This window comes from Chenopodium album, chromosome 7 (genome assembly GCF_948465745.1).
Source record: "Chenopodium album chromosome 7, dcCheAlbu1.1, whole genome shotgun sequence".
Classification (NCBI taxonomy): Eukaryota; Viridiplantae; Streptophyta; class Magnoliopsida; order Caryophyllales; family Amaranthaceae; genus Chenopodium; species Chenopodium album.
The window spans coordinates 12,820,325-12,828,589 of record NC_137840.1 but is presented as its reverse complement, the minus strand read 5'-3'; positions in this window follow the sequence as shown (position 1 = coordinate 12,828,589).

Here is an 8,265-nt window from a genome sequence, read left to right as displayed (position 1 = left end):
CCATGTCTCTCATCGCCCACTCTCCGGCATAGTCGATGGCACGCTTCGCCACCATGGTTCTGGAGCCGGCGATTTGATCCCTCGACTTCACCAGATCATTACGAGGGATCCTGCTACGAACGCCCTATGGGAATCGGCTGGCTTAGTAGATTTCTATACGGCGGTTGTAGGGTTTCGCAGCCCCCGGGGTTGCGGTGCGACGGTCGTTCGCGCATTGTTAGAGTATTTCTGGGATACTACCAACACTTTTCATTTTGCTTGGGGGGAGATGACGGTGACCCCCCTAGACTTCAGTATGATCATCGGGCTGCGCTTCACCGACCGGGCTGTAGCTCAGATGTCTGATCTGTCTTGGGGATCGGCTGAGACAGATGATTTGTTGGGTCCGATCGTTCAGCACATCAGGTCCCAACCGGTGTCTCGAGGTGGTCCTAGGAGCGGACGATCGGAGCTGGCTTCAGTTTTAGCTCGTGGCTTCGACATGGAGGATACGACGACTGAGCAGCGAGTGCGGATCTTCATCCTGATCCTGATCTCTATGACCCTTTCTCCCGATAGGAGTTCACGTGTACTCCTTTGCTACCTCCCCGCTCTGGTCAGGATCCATGAGATAGGATCCTATAGCTGGGCCAGCCTTGGATACGCCGATCTCCTCTTATCGCTACGTCATGGCTGTCGGCAGCTGAATGACGAGTCTCCCATCACCGTCTATGGTCTGTGGAGAGTCGTAGAGGTGATGATCTTTTCCCTTTTTGTTTCACTTTAGCTTGTTCGACTCATGTGCTAAAGATTACTTTTCATCGCAGCTATGGTTCTACGAGTACTTCCCAGGCTTGGCTCCTCGCCGGCGTCGTGGAGCGGTCCATGATTTCCCTGTCGGGGCCAGCTGGCGTGATCGAGGAGAGTCGCGGGTGGAGTCCGTCCCTGCACTGCGTGGGCTACTACGCCGAGGCACCTCTTCTGTTGGCGTAAGGATTAGTTTTGTTGCGTTTTTCCTTCTGACGTTGTTTCCGTTATTTCACGCTAACTTTTTATGGTTTCCAGGTTGCCATTGATGTCCAGTATCGTCCTTGGGCCGGGATGACTGATCTACCTAAGGCCTTGCGTCTTTTAACGTACCGTACCATTTTGGTTGGTACCAGACTCTTTATCTGGCATTTGGGGGAGCGAGTCGTTCGTCAGCATAGCGGCGATCGTTTTGTGGTGCCCTAATCTCCACCAGAGTCGATGCTGGACTCCCGCTTGATCAGAGAGTTGATCAACAGGGGAGAGCGCTATACTTTTCCATGGCAGGAGCTTGTTCACATGGAGAGTGACTATGCGCGGGACTTGCTTCCCTCTCTGGCTCCTCCACCCCGTCTTCCTGAGGTATGATTTCTGTTGAGGATCTTCTTTACTAGTCTCTGTTTTAAATAGTCGAATAACTTGATTATTCGATCATATTTTCAGACGACTATCCGCCCTGTGGGGAGGATCGAGATTCCTCCTCAGTCTGTCCGCTATCCAGGGCCGATTGGTATCACCGAGGACCATATTGCTGACGCGCCAGAGGGTTACAGACAGGCGCAGGAGTCTCTGCCCGAATTCTTTGAGCCGGTGAGTTTTCTTTGATGCATTATTCACCCTTTTAACACTGCTTGTTACTGACTTTTCTTTGTTTTATCCTCAGCCTAACCGCCCGGAGATGATGGGACTCATGAAGCTGGTTGACGCCCTGAAGTATTGCATCATCAAGCTTCGGCGTGGTGCGAGTTGTCAGAGCTCTAGTGACGTTCTTGAGGTATCATTCATTTTTACTTCTACCATTTGTTTTATTTTGCACTGTTGACACCTTTTGATTTTGTATCTTTCAGGAGCGACGGAGGTCCCGCTCGCGCTCGAGGCCTAGAGGCTCGGACGAGGAGGAGCTTGGTCGTGGTAGACGATCTCCTGAGATTCACCGGCGTTCTCATTCTCAGCGAGAGCCTCAGACTACTCAGCCATTTCAGGAGGCTCAGTGGCAGCAGCCTTAGTCTTCCCAGCGCTTTCCGGGCCAGAGTCAGGGGCAGCGACAGTCGTTTTCACAGCCTCCACAGCCTGAGCTTGGGTCTGTTTTGACTCCCTTGGATCCTGGTTCATTTTCAGCTCCATTATCCGGGATTCCTCCACCGGTGTCGGGTTTGTTCTCAGTTCCGATGTATGGGACGATGCCTTCACCAACGATTCCTGCGTCTTTGAGCCAGTCTACCCCGTTTTTCGGCTGGACGGGCCCTGCCTTGAGTTTGACTACCGCTCGGGTCATAGGGACTAGTAGGGATACTACTCCCCGTACTCGGATGATGGAGGGACTCTTCGGCTCACCGTTCCCATATGCGCAGGGTGGAGATGATACTGATTCTGGCTCTAGAGACTTTTGACCGAGGGTTTTTATTTGTACATACTATGATGACACTTGACATGTTTATTTATTACGACTCTTTTGTACACTATTCATAGCTTATGTATTTATTATTGTGTGTTAGTGTGTGCTCGAAACTCATTGTGTGTGATTGTGTATTTGTTAATGACGCGACAAAAAAAACATAAGTGGAGTAATGAAGGGTACCGACCTTCCCCAAAAGAAAAAGAAATAAAAAGACAAGCAAAAATAAAATTACCTTCCTCAAAAGGAAAAGAAATAAAAAGACAAGCAAAAATAAAATTACCTTCCCCAAAAGAAAAAGAAATAAAAAGACAAGCAAAAATAAATAAAATGATAAAGAAAAATAAATAAATAAAATTACCTTCACCAAAAGAAATAAAAAGACAAAAAATAAATAAAGAGATAAAGAAATAAAATCTTAAAGTGATGAATAAATAAATAAATAAAAGAAAGATGATAATAATAATAATAATAATAATAATAATAATAAGAATATAGATAAAAAAAAAGGTGAGAATTTTATTAGAAATAAAACTCTCAAAAAAACTGAAAAATAAACGGTGAAGATAAAATACTATAAAAATCCGGATAGATACGGGAAAAGATGAAAAAAGAAGACGCGTGAAGTGCCGTGACACGGCACTATGTACCGTGTCACGGCAGAACTTGCCGTGTCACGGTAAAAGTCCCCGTGACATGGTGGAACTTCCCGTGTCACGGGACGCGCATCACTCAGCGGTGTGTTTTACGCGTATGAAAAGATAAATTCTGGGTAGTTTCGAGCGCTTTTGCTATAAAATAAGACCAGTTTATTCATGATATGCATAATTACGAAACACAAAATAATTTAGAATTTCATATTTCAATAGTCATGTCTCAGAATTTTGATAATACATTGCGCGACTGGTCTTATTCTTTGACCAATGCTGAAAAAAGAGAGTTAGAATTATTTCATGTCAGGGGTTTTCTAGCCCTGCGATACGTAGCTATTGAACATGATTTTCTTAGGGCAGCATTAGATTATTGGAGTCCAGAAACACACTGTTTCAAATTTGATTATGATGAAATCTGTCCCTTGCCGGAGGAATTCGGCGCGATCTTTGGATTTCCTGCTAGAAATCTTATTGCCATGCCTACCCTACGTGAATATTATTACCAAGATTTTGAACGCCATCTGAATCTAACAGATCCAGATTTAAATAGAATTGTTTGTGGTAATGAAGTAGACTTAGAAAAACTTGCTAATCTATATTTTAATCGTCCTATCTCCGAGTCATATCATGTATATCGTAGAAGGGCATATATTTTTTGCATGTTTATCAAGCTTTTATTTGCAAACGGTAGGGTAGGACATGCTTGTCTAGCGTCTGTGCTTGAGCATGTCGAATCTGGAAGATCTCCTATGCCGACGTGCCTTGGAGAAACATTTTGTGGCCTTGACGAGGCAAAAGCTGACCGGAAAGCCATCAGGAAGGGCTCTCTGGTACTACTGCAGGTAAAAATACGCTCCGAGTAGCCCCCGTGACACAAAACAGGCACCGTGTCACGGTGGGTGTTTGCCGTGACACGGTGAAACCTGCCGTGTCACGGGAATCTGCAAATATATTTTTTTTTATTATTTTTTTTCGACTGATTTTTTTTTCTTTTTTTTCGCTCAGGGCCACCGTGTCACGGTGAACAATACCGTGACACGGTGAAATGTCCCGTGTCGCGGCAATTTCCCCCCCCCCCTTTTTTTTTTGGCCGTGACGCAATGCTGAACTGACGCGCATATTTGATCAACAGAGGGAGGATTTTTATTTTTTAAAGTGGCCGGGCCCCCTTGAGGGGTTGCCTACGTATCCTAAAAAGGAATCAGGCCAAACGTAGCACTATTGGGTCATGAACCCATGCGACTAGGCATAGAATTTCTTGAGTTGATCCAAGTTGGTTAAATTATGGAAGCCGTTACCGTCCATGTCTACCAATTGTGCCGCTCCGCCAGACAAAATGGCTTTAACAATGTACGGGCCTGACCAGTTCGGTCTGAATTTTCCTCTTGGATCTAACACATTTTTGCGAAGTGCCTTAAGCACTAGGTCACCCTCTTTGATATTCCTGGTCTTGACTTTCTTATTAAAATGTCGCGCCATACACTGTTGGTAGGTTTGGACATGATGCAAAGCTGCCAAGCGTTTTTCATCAAGTAAGACCAGTTCGTCGTATCTTGCTCTAATCCAGTCGACTTCATCTAGTTGGCTTTCCAATGCGATTCGAAGAGAAGGGATTTCGAGTTCGATTGGTTGTACAGCTTCAACTCCATAGACCAAAGAGAAAGGGGTAGCCCCCATTGATGTACGAACAGAGGTTCGATAACCCCAAAGGGCAAAATGTAACTTACTTGGCCAATCTTTGTAATTTTCTGTCATCTTTTCGATGATAGTCTTCACATTTTTGTTGGCTAATTCGACTGCACCATTTGTTTGTGGTCTGTAAGGTGATGATCTGTGATGCTTGATATGATATTTCTGTAATAATTCCGCGCATTCGGCTTGAAAATGTGTTCCATTATCACTGATCATCTCATGTGGTACCCATAGCGACATATGATATTTTTCTCAATGAATTGAGCTACATGTTTTGCCGTCAACTTAGCATATGAGGCAGCTTCGACCCATTTGGTGAAATAGCCGATTGCTACGAGAATGAATTCATGCCCCCCTTGTCCTGGTGGTGTTATTTTTCCAATGATGTCAATGCCCCAAGCGGAGAAAGGCCATGGAGAAGTATACGTATAGAGAAGCGAAGGTGGAACATGCTGTAAGTTTGCGTAGACTTGACACTTCATACATTTCTTGACGTATTCGTGACAATCTCTCTCCATAGTAGTCTAATAGTAACCTTGTCGTTGAATCTTTTGGACTAACATTTTTGCATTCATGTGTGTTCCACATATACCAGCATGAAGGTTTTCCATGGTTTTATGTGCTTCTCTCTTGGCTATGCATAAGAGATTTCTTCCCATTGTAGTTCTCTTGTGGAGTTCTCCCCTGATGAGCACATACTGTGAGGCCAGGAGCCTCAAAGCACGGCGTGCCCTTTTATCAGTATTAGGAGGGTATTCTCCTCTTGTCACATAATTGAGGATATCTGTATACCATGGCTCTTCATCTTCTTCTTGTGGTTCTTGTTCATCGTCGAGTGCGTGAACATAAGCCGGCTCATATCTTCTTTCTATGGTCAGTGGCATTCTGATCGTATCAGTTGGAATACGCACCATTGATGCTAATTTAGCTAGTGCGTCGGCGAATTGGTTTTCTTCTCTTGGCAAATACGTATATTCCACTTCATCTAGTTGCTCCGTGAGAGTTTCTAAATGAGCTTGATACGTAGCGAGACTTTCACTTCTCACTTTCCATCTCTTGGAGATTTGATTAATGATTAGTGAAGAATCACCATAGATTCTGAGTTTCTTAATTCCCAAGGCGGCAGCTGTTTCTAACCCCAAAATGCATGCTTCATATTCAGCGACATTGTTGGTGACATCAAAGTCGAGCTTCATGGAAATTGGGATGTGCTCTTCATTAGGTGATACGAGCAAGACTCCTACACCACATCCTTTCTGGTTTGAAGCTCCATCGAAATAGAGCGTCCAGCTATCATCTTCAGTCATGAGTAAATCTTCGTCAGGGAAATCGTACTCATCTTCTTCTTTTTAGCTTCTTCTAGCGGAAAGTCTGCTAAGAAGTCAGAAACCGCAAAACCTTTGATGGCTTTTTGTGGCACAAATCTCAAGTCAAACTGAGCAAGATTGACTATCCACCTTGATAATCTGCCATTGAGTGTTGCTTTTTCGAACAAGTATTTGAGAGGATCCATCTTGGACACGACATGCACTGTATGAGTGAGCATGTAATGTCTTAGTTTCTGTGCGGCCCATACAAGTGCGAGACACAACTTCTCAAGTGGTGTGTATCGCGTCTCATATCCTTGAAGTTTCTTGCTCAAGTAATAGATTGCATTCTCCTTGCTGTGGATCTCTTGTGCTAGCATTGCCCCCACCGTTTCTCTTTGACCGTAAGGTAGAGTCGAAGAGGAAAGTCAGGTATTGCTGGCGCTAGCACGGGTGGGTTTGCCAAATACTCTTTTATTTTGTCGAAAGCCTTTTGGAAATCGTCATCCCATGTGACTGGGACATTTTTCTTGAGCTTCTTGAATATAGGTTCACATATCGCTGTGAGCTTTGATATGAACCTACTTATATACTGCAACCTTCCAATGAAACCTCGGATCTCCTTCTCATTTTTGGGTGGTGGCATAGCCATGATCGCCTTTACTTTTGTAGGATCTATTTCAATCCCTCGAGAACTGATTACGTATCCAAGTAATTTGCCTGACGTGACTCCGAATGCACATTTTGCTGGATTTAATCTCATGTTGTACTTACGGAGTCTTCCAAAGAACTTGCGAAGTGCAATGATATGGCCTGGGCGATCTTTAGAATTAACGATCATATCGTCGACATAGACCTCCACCTCTTTGTGCATCATGTCGTGTAACAATGCTGTAGCTGCTCTTTGGTAGGTGGCACCCGCGTTTTTCAACCCGAATGGCATTACCGTATAGCAATATGTACCCCATTGCGTGATGAATGTGGTTTTCTCCATGTCTTCTTCGGCCATCAATACCTGATTATATCCGGCGTAACCATCCATAAATGACAGGAGTGCATGATTTGCTGTATTATCGACTAGAATGTCAATGTGAGGTAGAGGGAACCCATCTTTTGGGCTTGCTTTATTGAGATCCCTGTAATCAACACACATTCTGACTCTTCCATCCTTCTTTGGAACTGGAACAACATTTGCTATCCATTCCGGATATTTGGATACTCTGATGAAACCTGCGGCCAACTGCTTCCTGATTTCTTCCTTGATTTTGAGAGCCACATCTGGTTTCATACGGCGCAGCTTTTGTTTGACAGGCTTCATACCTGGAATGAGTGGTATCGTATGATGAGCTATATCCCTGTCAATTCCTGGCATATCTTGGTATGACCAAGAAAATACATCAACAAATTCACTAAGCAAGTTAATTAGCTCTTTGCGTTCATCTTGACTTAGTGTTAATCCAATTTTTACTTCTTTAACAGTCGTATCATTGGAAATGTTAACTGTTTCTGTATCTTCGATAACTGCTGTTTTATTTTCGTGTTCTTCCATTGCTTTTATTATTTCTTTGTCATTTTTATCATTGGCAAAGCAATATTGATCAGGGCTAGGGGAATGACACACATAGTAAGCAAAGGTACTCATTTTATTGAATTCATAGGCTAATACATCAAGAGAGGCAAGGTCGGCTGCGACCTCACCAGAATCATTAGGACTAGAAATAGAGGACTCAACAAGAGACTCAGGGTTGAATTCTATAGCAGAAAGAGGGTCGGCCTCAGACTCTAAGGACTCGTCTACAGACTTAGACTCAGACTCAGACTCGGACCCAGACGACTCAGACTCATCAAACATAGGACCCTCGCCAGCGGTTATTTCCAACCTTTCTCCACTCGGTGTAGTGATCCTCAATGTCTTGCGCCATCCCCTTGAAATGTTGTCAGCTTGGAAGATTAACTCGGAGGGGTCAAAATCCTTGTTCGCTATGACAGCTTGAAAGAGCTTGGAGTTATCATTGCGGACCAACTTGGACTCATTTTTCTCCATTCCAAAAAGAAGGTTGATTCCTAGATCATCAGAGTTTAGGCTAGCTGGCTTCTCGGTTGTGAAGAGCTCTTTGTCTTCATCAACGAAGTCACAATCGAGGAACACCTCGAATCCTGGTTCACGGATCCCATCATGGACGAATGGCTCAGGGAATTCATAGCATTGGAA